This window comes from Anser cygnoides, chromosome 10, assembly GCF_040182565.1.
Source record: "Anser cygnoides isolate HZ-2024a breed goose chromosome 10, Taihu_goose_T2T_genome, whole genome shotgun sequence".
Classification (NCBI taxonomy): domain Eukaryota; kingdom Metazoa; phylum Chordata; class Aves; order Anseriformes; family Anatidae; genus Anser; species Anser cygnoides.
Window position 1 is genome coordinate 9,278,270 of NC_089882.1, and position 15,166 is coordinate 9,293,435.

The window sequence follows — 15,166 nt, forward strand, 5'->3', positions numbered from 1 at the left end:
CATTTCAAACCCTTCCTGAGGCATTAGCTGGCCAATTAAAATAATCTCTCCTTTGGAAAGCTAGTGTTCATCAGAGTTAAGAATGAAGGCTCCTTTCTACTACATCTATTTTCCCCATTCACTCTTTTATATTACTCTCTCCACCATTAATCAAGTGTCAGTAGGCTTATCTCATTAAAAAAAAAAAAAATAAGGGGTAAGGCCATAAAAATAGAGAGAGACATTTCTGGTTAGAGATGAACGTTCCACATGTTGCAGATCTGTCTCGGACACTTATCTTAGTTTATCTCCACCTGTTTAAATTGGAAAACTCACAAAAATCCATCTCCCGTGAGATTTCCAAGGTTTCTCGATTTCATTTGGGTCAGAGCTGCCACAAGAGATGCATTTCTCAGAGCGCTTCTGAGCTGCTGCCAGGAACAGGGAGTGCTGGGCTGTGCCACTAAAAAAAAATAATAAAAAAATAAAAATAAAAAGGGTTTTCTTTGAAAAGTCACCAAATATTATAAGCTTTAAAAAAGATTTGGCCTAGTTCAATCTAAGATCTGATTAAAAGAGCTGCCCTGATTTATTGGTGTCAAACAAAGTATGTTTGGGTAGAACATTATTTTGTAATGGAAAAAGCATCAGTGGAAGCACTGCCTATCAGCACTGCTTAGATTGGATGAGTACTAAACCTTAAATTATAAGAGTCTAATACTGAAGAAAAGGAGGACTGCTGAAAATGCTGTAGCTAGAGGCCCATCTCTTACTCTGCCAGATAAAGGTAGCTGTGGAGTCAACCTCATTAACATCACAGGATCTGCTGGTTAAATAATAGATGATATCTGCCTGCTCTGCACTTCACCCTGGCCCTGCAAAGCCAAAGGGAAGAAGTTTCTCATTCCTCGTCCACCAGAAGTATTGAGCCATGGATGTGGAACAATGGTTTGGGGAATGTTTCACAGGAGAAACTTTCTGCATATGTGAATTCAGTTAAAAAAAATAATACTTTCCAGTCGGCAACACAGTTGTTTCCTGCTGTTTTTTAACGTTGCATTCTGTTTTCTTTTTTCTCCCCCTCCCCTTTTATTTTGCCTAACTTGTTGTTCTTGCACATTCCCTTACCCAGGAATGTTCAGCCAGAGCATTGCCACCAGGACGAATCTGCCAAGGACTACCAAGAGACACACGGAAAATCGAGTGTAAATGACCAGTGATGCAAGGGAGCCAGGCTGCAAGTGCTTGTCCCACCACACCAAAAAAATCATCATCCTTCTGCAAAATACCACAAAAGTGATTTTTGTCCTTTAACTCTGATTTACAACCTTTTGAGATGTCATTGAGACTATAGTCAAGATCTCTAACAGGACAAAATTATTAGCAAATATAAATTTAACTCAGGGACTTGGGAGTTAAAAATGATATGGAAAAATCAACATTGACAGGCAAACAAGAAGAAATATACTAGAATTAGCAGAGTCCTCTGCACATATACACATTTCTTCCAGCAGATGTTCTGTCTATCTCACTTGCAGGCAACCACCCTTGGTCAAAATGCTGCAGACATTAAAAAAAAAAAAAAAAGGAAAAAAAAAAAGATATTCCTCATTTTGTAACTTTTAGCAATGTTTATTTTGGGTTAGCAAAATCATCTTCTGTCTTAAGATGTTTAATGATTATTTGAAAGCAACTTGATGAATAGAAAAGCGTGTACTCCCACTTGGGGCAAATGTATTTTTGGACTGATTCATAATAATTAATCTCTGTCTAAGTGGAATGCATTAATTTCTCCTACTGGTAGGGGCTTTACTTCTGTTTCTTTTCCTAGGCTGGATGGTTCTGCTCCAGAGGCATATTTCCTGATTAAAGTGGACCGCGACCGGGTACTCAGGTTATGTCACTATTATCTAAACGATCTTTTAAGGAACACAGAGTACTTGTTCTTGCAGATATCTTACGCTCCGCATTTAATCACGGACCTTTGTAGCTTGTTATTTCGAGAATTCAGATTACTGCAAATTAAAAGTCTCTCCGTCCTTGCCAGCGCTCAGTGACATAAAATAAATCCACATATTAAGGGGGAAAAAAACTTGTCAAATTGCACTGAGGGACAAAAAGCGAAGGAAAGCAGGCTGTGCAGCAATGTGGAAACACGGTCTGCAGCACAGCTATAAAGGGAAATGTTACAATTTGCTAATATTTCTCATGTAGCCACAACTTTGTCGGCGATGCAGGCAGAGCCAGCCCTGCCTCCGCAGCCCTGGCCGGACTGCAGCTCTCCCAGCTCCTTTTTTAGTAAAATCGCTATGTCCCCAAAGTGCTGCGGGAGAAGTCCTCCGGCCCCCGCTGCCCCCCCGGCACATCGGGGGCACGGAGCAGCCCCTGTCCCTGCCCCACCAGGTCCCTCCCCACCAGAGCTGGTGGCAGCATTGCTCCTCTCTTCATTTGGAGCGTGGCATCCGAGGAGCGGACAGAAACCGTCAACTCTTTTTTTTTTTTTTTTGGCTTTGAGAACGAATAACTTGGAGGCGGCTGTAAAAGACGAGACGCAGGGCAGGATTTCACAGGCTGCAGGATGAAAAGCTCTGCACGTTGTCACTGCTTTCTCCTGTACTCATTCTTGTCTCTGCTGCTCTGGTCCAGGGAGAGACACAAAGAGGTGATGGGGGCAAATGCTGCCAGGCCTGGTCGTGCTCCATTCTCGGTCCTGATGTCTTCCAATCCCAGCAAAGTCTTTGGCCCTAAAGTCTTTGGGAATCTACCCTACCAACAAAATTGTTACCTCTTTCGGTGGGACAGGCTGTCCTCAGTGAAGATGTGGGAGCAAAGCAGAGGGATGTGGGAGCAAAGCAGGGGCAGAGGGAGAAGCAAGGGTGGGTGAGCAGGGGGTGGACCATGGCAAAGCAGGCTCGGAGTCAGTATGGGACTCTGAGGTGATGCTGTGAGCCAAAGGGCTGCTAACGAGGCTGATAAGGAACTGTGAGAGTGAATGAAGTGAGTAGCAAATGGGACAGAAGGCTGGAGGCAGCGTGGGGAGGGCCACCTGGACGTGAAGAGTGGGTATGAGGCAGGGGTGGAATTAGGGTAAATTAGGAAATAGGGATAAGGGTTGGGTTGCAGGTAAGAGGGGCAGACTTGTACTGACGAGTTTAACAAAGTGAGTTGTTGTCTACCAGGATCTTGCTTTCACCAGTGCTTGTTTGGAGCTTAGGGCTTCATCTCTGAGCCCTTGCCATGACAAAGGGTTCCTGTCCCTCCCTAAACCCTCAAGAAACTGCCTGAATCTCAGCCAACACACTGCAGATGCCTGCTGACACACTGTGTGTGGACAGGGAGATGTTGTCCAGCCTGCAAGAATGTGTCTCGTCCAGGGAGCTATGTACTGCACAGAGAGATGAGCTTGGGGGTGCGATCAGGTACTCCTTTTTGGGAGAGGGCTGGTTTGATTGCTTATTCTGCTGGCCTTCTGCTGCCCTGAGCGGCTCTGAATCCTGGAAGGATGCTGTCTGTTAGATTCCTCCTCCCTATGTGATGGGAGGTGAATCTGGGGCTTCAGGGCAAGGCAAGGTCACCCCACGATTAAGGTCTTATGCACTTGAATTGCTACCCTGATGAACTGGATTCAATTTTCTCAGTTACCTGAAGCCTACTTTTGTGTTTCTGGCCAAGGGTTGGGTTTTGCAGGCGTTGAGTATTCCCAGTTGCAATAAGTATTAATAAAAGCTGGGCTTTATATGTACAGTGTAAAAGCCTCTGAAAAAAAAACACAAGGATTCTGGTTGATTTGGACACCCCAAAGTGGTGGGTTTTTTTATTTTATTTTAATCTGATTATTTTTCATTCCTCCCTATCCTCACAGCATGTGATTTAACTGCAGGAATACTTATGTTGCTTTTTGGATGACCTGTTAATGAGAAGTACAGAAAGCCCATGAGGCTCCAAACAATCTTGTCTTGCTGACTGCTGCTTGAGCGCAGAAGTAAGGCACGGTGCCATGCAGTAAACAGCAAGCAGCAAACTGAACGTAAGATCATTAAAACATACCATCCACCCTGTGCAGACGAGGGGCAGAAAATTCTGAGGAAAACCTTTGGGAACTTAGCTGCTGTAGCTGAACTCAAGTTAGGGTGAAGATGGTGTTCATGTTAGTCCTTGTATTATTAAATAGACGAGGTCCAATTTCAGCCACTTGTCTTGACACTGGATCATATTTATTCTGACACTAGGTGTTACGTTACTTTAGGAATAAAGCAGTCACTTGCTGACAGAGTGAGCTGTACTTGCTGTGATGGAAGGTGACGTTACTGGGCCTTGCATTAGAGGCTGAAGATGGCTGATCAGTTACTGCATCTCCAGACCCTGCTGGGAACCTGAACTGTTAACCTGAATGCTCATTTTTATGTGTTTTCCACTGAAACTGTTTAAAAGCATCTCTGTTACTGTGAATTCCTGCTTATTTGTCATAAAGGGGGAAAAACACCAAACAGGAATTAACAAGAGGATTTTCTTTGTGACTTCAGTGCCTCATTAGGAGGTTTATGATCAGGCTTTGGGAAAGCTTTCCTTGAATTATTTTAAGGTTCTAATGATAAAAACCTCAGGGAGGTCATGCATATGGGGGATTTAATACCCCTTCAGAACCATCTGGCATTAGATTACATCCAGGGAAAGAAGAAAATCTGGCAGTAATATTCATCTCCATTAACCCAGAATACAGGCTGATATGATTATAGCAGAGAAAATGCTCTCACTCTGTCACCAGGAAAAGCCCTTAATAGACCTGGGCTAAATTGGTTTATAAAACTGAAGACTTCTTGAAGCATAGATCTGCCCTCTCATTGAGTGCATTAGCTTTGGCTTTTAATATGTTTTATATCTTTTTAACCTTGATAACCAATATGTTAGCGTATAAGGCATTGCTAGGGTGAAAGACTGTGTTTGGAGCTCCCAACTTACTCCGTACACGCAGTGTTAGTAGTGTAAGTATACTGCTGGAGCACGGCCCATTCATGCATTGCTTCTAGGTTTTTTTTTTCAAGAGCAACAACGAGATCACGGCCCCAGTGACATCCTCAGCAAAACTCCCACTGACGTCAGTGGCAATTAGACAACCTCCCCTCAAACCTTTCCCCTGAGACCCCAAACCAGCAGAGTGCTTAAGCATGCATTTGGCCTGGAGCACGCTGACTGCTGTAGGATTTACTTACTTAGCTCCAGGAAAGCCTGTATTTACATTCTTGGCTAAACCAGGAGTTTAGTGGAAAGTACAGAAAATATTAAAGGGGAGAGTGAGATGGACCCACGTGGGGCTGGAAGCTCAGCCTCTCAAGGTGAGGGTGTTTGGTGCAAACCCAGCTGAGAGTGCAGCACCCCAGGGGGATGGTGGCTTTGCAGGTGGATTCATTGCCTTTCACCCTAACTGCTGGGCAGGCTCTCCTCTGCCGACTGCACTGCTCGTTAGTTCTTCCATCATCTTTACCTTGTCGCTCCTCATTAGCACAATGACTTCTCCAGAGATGGTCTCTCTCCCCCTCCAATTTTCCTGTCCTTTTACTTCCCCTTCCCTCCGCTCCCAGCTCCGTGGCCGGACAGCTCCTCTCCTTCAGGCGGAGTTATGATTCACTTGCTGCATGGAAAGCAAAACCATATGGGAGATGAGAAAAGGCCATTTATCTCAAAGTCTATTAAGATGTGAACATCTCGCATTAAGGCTTCAGTTCAGCCAGGCTTTCTTGCACATGTTGCTGTCATCTCTTTCCACCAGAACGGGGATGGACTCCCTGAGTCAGACAAAATGATCCTCTTAGCTTGTCATGGGGTTTGTTCTTAGCATGGCTCTGCATACAAAACAGTTAAGGGGGGGGAAGAAGAGAGAGCGAAAAGCACTGTCATGTCTTTTCCTTTGTTCGGAGAAGCCACCTGTGCCAGCTTTCCCTTTGGAAACAGCTGCTTGCTGCAGGAAATTGTGGGAAAGAGTGGGCACCAAGCCTAGCAAAGGGAAGTTAGCTCTCTGTTCATGAGTTAGATGGATCTCCCTGGGCGACTAAGAGGGGGTGATATTCCTGAATCAGTAACTGCTCAAATCAAAGGGTGGGGGACCAGAAGGCGAGCTCCCAGAAATGCCAGCCAGGTGGCTGGTCAGAGGGCTGCAAGCTCTGTGCATGGCCCAGGACACTGCTCTGGGGCCACCTGGTGCTTTCATGACCAAGGAGGACTTCAAGCACGGTACCAGGTCCTTAGTGCTGGTATTGGTCCCTGCTTCCTTCCTTTCTGCAGTCACCACCAAAATAAAAATAAATAAAATAAAAAAAAATAAAACCTGCTCTTTTAATTCAGGGTGAAAGCATCTTTCACACTTCTCAAGAATTAGCAGGGATGGGGAGTCCTCGAAACCACGGCTCCGGTGGATGTCCTGCAGTGTCTGCTCCTGTGTTTCTGCTTCCTTCTCCGGGGTTGTAACACATTTGCTGATGGATTTATGCTGCAGTTGGAAACCAGAACCCAGGACAGCCTGTTCTCCTGCTTCATGCTATAAACATAAATATGCTCACATAGCCATTTGTATCTGGTTCTTTCTATCTGCACAAGGATTTTATTAGCTTTCTCTAAAGCGGTCCTGAAGGGGAGCAAGAGACCGGCAACAAAAGGAAGTGCTTGAACAGGAACAAGAATAAAAAGGAGCAAAGGGCAGAAAGTTGCTAAGAGACCACGCAAGCGAGAGCAGGGAATTAATGGCAGATATCAAAGCGGCTATTGGAAACCGCATGTTTTCCTACAAGGGCTCATTTATTGAGTAGGAGCTGCGATCGGAAGGCAGCAGAGCCGCCCTGGTCTGAAGTGCATTTGTAGCACGGAGAAAACTTTTTCCCATCTCCAGCTTTGTGCTGTGCAGGGTGCGTTGCTCGGTTAGTGACAGGCCTTTAAATTAACCCGTGTTGTGGAGCAGCAGAGCGAGTAATGTGGAAAAAAAACGCAGCAATTGTGGTTTAAATAAACCTCACCCAGAGCGTTGTTAGACACTACCTGAGATGAGAGTTCACCAGATCTGGGTTCTAAATGAGTTATCCCAGCTCTCCGGTGTGGGAAGCTGGGGCCCAGAGAGTCTGCACAGTGTGGGAACCGCTGAGTAATTCCAGGCAGGCCACACAGAGCTCTCAGCTGCTTTCTCAAAGAAGTTTTTCTGGAAAAAGTCCGTGCTAACCCCTTAGTACCTACACATCCTGGACCCAGCTGAAGTCAGCTCTGTCACAGCCCAGCAGCCACCCTGAGCAAGCCAGGGTGCGTTGCTGGCTTTGCTTCCATAGGCAAAACTCCTGCGGTCTTGCCGCCGCTGCTCGGGGAGAAGTGCTCCAGCGATGCTATTTCAAACGATTCCAGCTGTTCTCCACCCCCTCGGAGATATCATCAGAGGCTAGTCGCTTACACTGAGATTACTTTAATGATATCAAAGGGTGTGGAAGAAGGCTGCTAATTAGTAAACCCTCGAGGTACACAGATATAAATAGCCCTGGAGCAGCGAGAGCAGATCCAAATCTGCAGCCTAACATTATCTCGGGCTGAAAGCATTCCGTGTCGACTGATTCCACCGGAGGAGAGTGATTGAACTTTCCTGTTAGGCTGAACAGCGGGGCTTGTTTTGATTGATAAAGCTCCTTGTCAGACTTTGCAGCATATTATCAACGTATTGAGCCACCTGCCACGCCTCAGACAGGAGCAGCAGTAGCAGGAACTTAGTCTGGGATGAGCAATCATTTTGCAGAGAAATTGCTGGCTTGTACTTTTACTAACTAAAATAAATAAATAACATAGCACCTATCTCAATTTCCATTGCCAACAGCTAAAATGATTTTGGGGTCCAGCCAAAAGGCAAAGATTGTGATAAGCAGCTGAAATTCATCAACTGAGAATTTGCTAGAAAAATAAGCCTATCGTACCCAGTATGGCCATGGCAGAGAGGAAACGTCTGTCCTGGGAGAGGTGGAAATTGCAGCGTGGCCCATTCTCAGTCTCTTTGCAGACTCAGAAGCCACATCCCTCATCCCAGTCTGGTGGCAGTTCATTCTCCATCTTTCTGCAACTGTCAAACTGTCTGCAGAAAGTTTGCAAAGTGTCTGCAGCTGGCAAACCAGTCAGCTCCTCCTAAATTGCTGTATTTTGATGCAGCCTACTGTACTCGTCTACATTTTGCTTTCTGTAAGGATTACTTAAGGTTTGGTGTTTTTTTGTTGTTGTTGTTTTTTTTTTTTTTCAGTCCTAATGCTGTGTTTCTTGAACACAACACAAACCAGCCACTTGCAGCGGATTGACAGCACTATCACCCTGTGATAAACTCAGGGAATTTGGTTTTAAAGTGGAGGATGTCTTAAGGGAAAGGGCAGGGCGAGCACAAAAACTAGAACAAACTTCCTTTCAAAATACCAGCCCAGCCATGAGCGGGGACTTGCAGAGCCGTTCCCAGGCACGGTGTCGGAGCAGCGCACGTGAGGAGCGCTCTGCAGGACCACACAAGCTCGCTGCTATTCCTAAATCCTTGCCTCGCAACTGGGAAACTCCTGCCAAGTCGTTTGAGACAGTGGCACCTGGGAAGTATTATGTGAGTCTGTATTGCATCATGAGAACCCTATTTGCACTTAATTACATATCTCCCTCCCTCCCCCCAGTAGAACAAGCGGGACAGATGCTGTATCTACAAAGTGAGAATGAAATACAGTTTTTAAGTGGAATCTGACAGCCAGAAGTGTAAGAGCAGGCTTCAAACAAGATCCCAGCAATGAAGATCCTCGCAGTATTGAGCAGCTCAGACTGGTCACTTTTGGTGCCATGTACAGCAGCGATCCCATGTATCCTAACGCAGGTCTGTCTTGTGCTCCTGCCTCTTTGTGCCAAATGATGCAGAAATGTCATCGGAGAGGTCTTGACCACCCTCTTCTCCCTTGGTCCCTCTCTGTAAGCCCATGTCCCACCCAAAAGCCCAGACATTATCTTCGCAAACCTGCTGCCAGCAGTTTTGTACACCGCTGGTCATAACAGCCCTGCTGTAAGCACGTTAAGATGCCTTGCAAGGATTAACCTGCAGATTGCACGGGTGCCTCTGCATTCGGGGCAGCAGGTTAATAGGTATCAGTTGGGCTAACAGATGCAGATGGCTCTGGCAGGGCTGAGCGATGAAGAGGCAGGAAAGGCTCACGCCAGCTTTGCTTGACCCATGGCGTGTAACGGCAGCACCGCAGCATTGTGTTTAGCAGGAGCAGATCCCCCGTAAACAGACGCAGCTGGTAGGTGGGCGCAGATCCATCACCAGCTAACACCCGCCTGAGGCCCAGTGTTTATTCCCTGGAAAGGCTGGAAGACAAGATATTGCTGTTCTGTAGGGCATCCCCGGGGTGTATTGATGGCAAATGTGCAAAGTGCTCTTTTTAAAGCAGCTTGTTGGAAGCGTGCATCTCCGCAAGCATTTCTAACATGGGCTCATTACTCAACCTCTTGCAGTTGTGTGGACTTGGAGGCTTTAGCCTTTTATTTTCCCCTCATTTACAAGTCAAATCCCCCATTCCCTGCCATGTAATCCAGGACAGGAAATATATTTTCTGTTTACATCAGGCCATGGTAATGCAGTCACTGATCTGGCACAAGCCTGGGCTGCTGGAAAGCAGCGATCCTCTTCACGCTGCTCTTTCTCCACCAGCTCCCGTGCAATGGCTCTGTGATTCATGGGGCTGGGCCTTGGTTCAGTAGTTTCTTTAAGGAGGGCCTCAAAGGTATTATGGAAAAGTATGTTTATCATATGTGATGTAGTTGAATGAATAATGTGAATGTTCCCCGACATGAAAAAAAATGCAAATTCAGCAAGGAAAGTTTTAATTTACCAAGTTCAAAAATTTTTCAGGTAGTAATTATTGCTGACAAGTGAAGTTCCTCTAAATTTTGTGTTGACTATTCATCTGCATGGAAGCCACTTGATACGACGTTTAAGGAAATGCAGATCACAAGCTGCTTCTGTGCAGCTCCTCTTACAATGGCTTTCAGCACAAAATGGAAGATCTTTCACGGTTTCACTTTAAAACTTGTCTGATTAAATCTGTCATTTATTTAGCCGTAGTCTGCATTTTCAAATATAAGAAGGAAAATATATGTGAGTAAATGTATGCTTTGACACTCTTTAAAATTTCCAGCATCATTTCAGATGGTGGGTAAATTCACTCTATGGATGAATCACGAACGCTTTTTGATACACTTTCATTTTAATATGTGTTAAATGAGTGAATATTGGGACACACAAAAATAATTAAACTTTCCTGTTTGATTTGACATGTGGTTTAAGCATGTTCTTCTAACTACATACCAAGGCTAACTAGTATCTCGCCTATTTGGCACATTCAGGAAACGTGCATGTCTAGCTTTGCAGCTGAAATGTGAGTCATTATTGCAATTAAGTTGTTTTTATTCTGAGAAACACTGTCTTTATACAAGAGAAAACACTGTTTACAATACAATGTGGATTGGATACTATTAGATGAAAAAAAATATTTGTTTTATTAGGATTGTAATTGATTTCTCCTCTGTAAAGTTTTAATAAGCTATCCCACACTCTTTTATAAATGTCTTTCTGATTTTAATGAAGTGTCTGCTTTAATGATGTGTCCATTTTAATGACGTGTGAATCCCAGCCAGAAAAGGCTACTTTACATGGTGACAATAAGAGATTTTTTTTCCTCCAAAATCTGTAGGAGCTGTGCCCTGTGCTCAAGTTCCTGTCAGGCAGCAGCTTGGGTTTCATTCAGTACCTGTGAAAGTGCCACGAAGATGAGCCCAAGGGTATCGCTGCTTTTCAGCTGTCTCTAGAGTCTGGTAGAAAGTTTACATGATTAAATTCCTTTCAGAATTGGGAAACCGATATTCATTCACATTCAAGGCTTCTCAATTCGATTGTGTGTCACCTGGTGATTTCGTTATTCAATAAGCTCTGCTGGTCAAGGAATGTAAAGTGGAATTGCTGGAAATTAGCTGTGGTATGAGGTGGTACCTATAATTGTTGCTGGTTTTGCTCAGAATTTCTCACAACTTTTCGGAGTTGAATTAATTCTGTTTTTATAACTGGGCGGTATTTAGCAGTGCAAAATCTCTTACCTTGTTTTATGGATAATTTTCCTCGTGGGGGGTAGGGCCTGCCTTACCTCAAAGTGAGTTTAATCCAGCTAATAGAAAAGACGTGGTTTCAGTGTCTTAAAAAAAAAAAAAAAAAAAAAAACTTCTTGGAAAGCTGGGATCCTGGAAGCTGCTTGGATCCTGCTGGAACTGGCAGCGCTCTGTTGGACGTCACGTCTGGTTACACATGTGCCTAAGTATGTTGTGGAGCCGGGCCCTCAGAGCCCGCAGAGACACCCACGCGCTTCCAGAGACTATCCAGGGACACACTTCCAGTTCTTGCCCCGGAGAAACCCACCCCGTCCTCACCCACTGAACAAAAGCCATCTGTCCTGTGCGGAGCTCCTCTCCCGGCAGGGACGGACAGCCAGGCGGACAGACAGACCACCGCACGCCCCTCGGCAGCAGCCGCAGGTGGCGGATTTACCTCTGGCCGCTGGACAGCTTTCCCGAGGCAGCTGGAGGATGCCTGGGCTCTTGTTTTATTAGTGTAATTCCAGCCAAGGTCCGCAGCCAGCTCATCCCAAAAAGGCTGCATATTGTCTGGAGCAATGCAAGGAGCTTTTTTTAGAGGTTATGCTCATTTTATAGGGCCTCCTCTCATCTACTAAAAAAATATATATTAGATGTGTGTGTTGCTCTAGGAGGAGACAAGAGAATTAACGGTGACCCTTACTCGTGATACAGGTATGAGGGAGGATGAAAACTGCTCCTCTTCTTTTGGGCCAGCAGCTGGCTCCTGCCCAGATCCTCTGATCAAAAAAGGCAGTGGTGCTGCCCCAAGGCTCTTCTCCAGGAGCCAGCAGAGTCTGGACTAGCCAAAAAGGCACTTGGCCTCAAGCATCTCCAACGGGGACCCTGCGTGCCCACTCAGCTCCTGCCTGCCAGCTGCCCCGCGTAATCTGCAGGCTGACAAATCCAGCCTGCATCGACTTGGACAGCTATTTTGTCTTAGGTTTCAGCACTTCAATTTTTTGAGGGGGAACGAAAAAAAAAAAACAAACAAAGTTTCCTTTTTAAATTTATGATAAAAAGAAGGAAATTCGCCACAAAAACACATGCATTGAAAGAAGTAAAAGACATTCAAGAAATGCACAGATCATTGTTTCAGGCAGGCTGAACGGTGAGACTCACTTAAACCGTTGTTAACATTGGTTTTGCTTTCTGAGTGATTTTAAATTTTATTGTTATCCTGGACAATTTTCAGTAAAAAGATCTTTCTCAGGTGGCTTCCTGTCTATTCCTTTGTTTTCTCAATGAACATTGCTGTGCTCTGCCAAACGTCAGTGTTGTCGTGTGACCACAGCTAGACCTTTCTAGCTGGATAAACCAACACTTTCTCGTAACGCTGTGGAAAAAAAAAAAATAGATTCAGGGACAATTTGTCCAACAAGAATCTATAGCACAGAGGGGATTCTGGAGTCATTTCAAAGTGCATGCTGATGTTTCTAAAATGACCCATGAATGTCTGTCTAGTTTGTTAAGAGTCCAGAGGGATTTCCAATATGATAGACTCAGGTTATTAAATTACCGCTGGAAATGCGGAGTTGACCTCCAGTGGCAAATATTTCTGTGAAAAACATCAGCAAACTTTACATTTGGTGAACTTTTTTTTCCATTGTTTCTCTTCTTGAATCAAAGTAAACAATAAGAATGCATTGGGTGAGGCAAGAAAACAGAATAAGTCTATTTTGTTGTGTTTTCTGATAAGCAACGCAGTCTAATTGCTGACAAACATTGGCCACATCTTCTCGCAGATACTCTGAGTCAAAGATGCCTTTGAACTTGTGCTTGAAGTGGGACAAAATCATGGCCCCTTTCTGCTGACTTTGATAAGAGCCAGTGAGAAGCATCCCCCTGCACCAGGGTTTCTTTGTGCGAAGCTGACTAATGGAAACACGCCAGGTTCAATAACACGTCGGTGGGAAGCGCTTCCTTAGGATGGACTTTTGGCTCAGAAATTGCTGTGATGCCTCCCTGAAATGCAGGAGGCCTTGTTGTGCTTGGTTTGGAGACCTGCACGGGGGTTTCCATCTCCCCAGTGTTGTCCCGACTACCAGATTATACTGGCAGGCGCTTTAATCCGGTGAATGCTTTGCTGGTCATATAAATTAAGCAGTTCCAGCAGGAGGGAGGAAAAAAAAAAAATAAAAAAGCCTGTAATGAGCAGAAACAGGACCTGAAGCTGCTGAGTCTCCTGAACTGAGATGAGTGCTCGCATGCACATTTTTTTAGAAAAGAAAGGCAATTCTGATTTTGACCATCAGTAAACCCAGCCCATGGAGTTCAGATGAAGGATTTGTCAGTGCTTTCAGGCTCTTTAGCAAGGTTTTTAGTTCAGCCCTTTAGTAATGGCCTCAAGTTTTAAGGCATTTCCCTTTGTAGTCTCCAGATGACCTCTTAAATTTCCAGACTCGGGGCACTAGGGTAAAACCTTTATGGACTCCATTGCCCTAGCACACGTGACATTTGTTTGACACTAATACTCTGCCACCAGATCCCGATTGGACTTGTTGGCTGTCTCCAGCAGTGCTTAACCTTGGCTTGGCCCCTCATGCTAGAGAAACCCTCTCTGGTTATTGATCCCATAACCATCTCTGCATCTCTTGGATACCCTTCAAGGCAAAAGCCCATATCTGGCATCTTTCCTGGACAGAGGGGCCCCAAGGTCCAGTCCCTTAAACCCAAAGCTTCATGCTAGAGCAGTTACATGCCTCCAGTTGTTTTCTGAGAGCTCATTAACCCAAAAAAGAAAAAAATGTGATAAAAGACCAAGGGACGCCGGATTAGCAGAGATATGTTTTAAGTACAGGAAATGTTATTTTTAAACAGCTTGAGAGGGTTAAATCAACAAAATCCTAAACTCCTCCTTGTGGACCCCGTTCCCATCTTCTTCCAAGCACGAGGTCTGGACAGCGTCCCCGGGTCAGAGCACGCATCCTGTCTGCTGAGCTGTGGCTGCTCGGACGTGCCCGTGGAGTGGCCCTGAGCAGGGTAGCCCCTCTTCACACTTTGTTTCTGGAGTTAATGCTCAGCCCAAGCACGCCAGCAGCAGTCATTCCACTAGATATCAAGCTCTGCAAAAAATCTCTTTGATACTTCACTTTAGCACGGTGCAAGAATAAAGCGAAATAGCAATTACAATATAAAATAAAGCTTCAGGGGGAAAAATCAGGGTCTATAAAATAAAGCTAAGATCATCGTTATCTATATTGTATTTCCTAGTAGTGGGAAATGCTAACTGGATAATACTAATAAAACAAAATAAAAAAAGGTGGCACAGGTCAGCTCCCTGAATCCCAATGTTCCCGATGTGTGGGAAGCAGAACTGCATCTGTGTCATGCACCCAAAATCCATTTCTTTGCAGCAAGAAAGTCAACAGTTTTGTGGTCAGAAATTAAAGCTGAAAGAACGTATTGCTATTCTGCAGACACAAGCAGAATACGTTGACACATACAGGGCATTGTGTTTTACGGTCATGTAGCCGCTTTCTGTTCACCGCAGGAAAACAAGCAATTTGCTCATTGTTTTGCAATGTGCTCCAAAGCATTAAGAGGAATGATCATTGATAAAATGGTAATAACGGGGGGAGTGCAGCTCTGCTTTCTCGCTTCAGCTTGCCAAGTCTGGGGGAGCTGACTAAGCACCGTCCAGGCTAGGAGTGGACAGCGAGCAGATCTGGTTATCTTCTTATATATCGAGTGGAAATACCCCAAGGGGAGCTGCAATCTGAAACCAGCTCAAGTGGTTTGGCACATAATGTGATATAACCTTCACATCAATAGCATTGCCCATGAGATGCAAAACAAAGGCCATGCTATTGTATAAAATCTTTCTTCCCTCTGGGCAGAAATGGATCTTGCTTCCTCGCTGCTTGCCAGCTACCCAAGTTGTTTAGTAATTGTTTAACTTCATGCTGATGAATGAATGGTAAAACTGAAACAGAGCTGCAGAACACAGTTCAAACAGCAAGATAAAAAGGTTGGATAATGCATGGATAGCAGTGTCCAGAAGTGAAATGTGAAAATGCTGATAAAT

The 15,166-nt window shown here is 44.9% G+C and overlaps 1 long non-coding RNA gene across 8 annotated transcripts in view; it reads left to right on the top strand.

The window, feature by feature from the left end:
- Positions 1 to 10,598, top strand: part of LOC106035507 (uncharacterized) — a 78,754-nt gene extending 68,156 nt beyond the window's left edge. For all 8 annotated transcript variants that reach the window (XR_007166955.2, XR_010833964.1, XR_007166962.2 and 5 more), the window contains one exon: positions 1,112 to 10,598. This is a non-coding gene — a long non-coding RNA (uncharacterized lncRNA). The remainder of the gene's footprint in view (positions 1 to 1,111) is intronic.
- Positions 10,599 to 15,166: the final 4,568 nt, after the last annotated feature.